General features: G+C 34.4%; 1 long non-coding RNA gene across 1 annotated transcript; it reads left to right on the forward strand.

Annotated features, from left to right (window-relative positions):
• The first annotated feature begins 1 nt into the window (after position 1).
• LOC113473641 lies at positions 2 to 466 on the forward strand. Its single transcript, XR_003395564.1, has 2 exons — positions 2 to 54; positions 405 to 466. It is a non-coding gene; the product is annotated as an uncharacterized LOC113473641 (long non-coding RNA).
• The last annotated feature ends 2 nt before the right edge of the window (positions 467 to 468 follow it).

A 468-nucleotide genomic window follows, 5' to 3' on the forward strand; every position in this document is an offset into this window, starting at 1 on the left:
AAATGTCTAGATTATAAAAATGATCTGTATGAGTGTAACAGTTTTGAAAAACAGGTAAGTATTATTGTAAGGAGATTCATAGTCTTTGTACAACTGCTTAGTTTATCTTGTGGGTAGTTGATTATGCACCATTAGCAGTGCTTGCTTTCCATGTCTGTGAGGTTGGAATGGTACCTGTTTCACAGTGTTTGAAGGATTTGAGGTTTAAAAACTACTTGGATATCCAGAAACAATATTTGTGCTTATTAGCATTAGCAGTTAACTTTGTAGGTATATGAGACAGTGTGATCCACACTTTCAATTTGACAGACAAGACCACTATAATTTGAAGATTGAATTTTTTTTCCAATTGCAGAGCTTTTAATTTAATTTGATTCCCAAATGTTTCCCTGCTTTTTTTCCAGATTAAAAGGATTCAAGTGATGCAGAGAGAACGGCAGAAACAAATTAAGGCAGGTGAGAGACCCA

Source organism: Diaphorina citri, unplaced genomic scaffold (genome assembly GCF_000475195.1).
Source record: "Diaphorina citri unplaced genomic scaffold, Diaci psyllid genome assembly version 1.1 scaffold53138, whole genome shotgun sequence".
NCBI lineage: Eukaryota > Metazoa > Arthropoda > Insecta > Hemiptera > Psyllidae > Diaphorina > Diaphorina citri.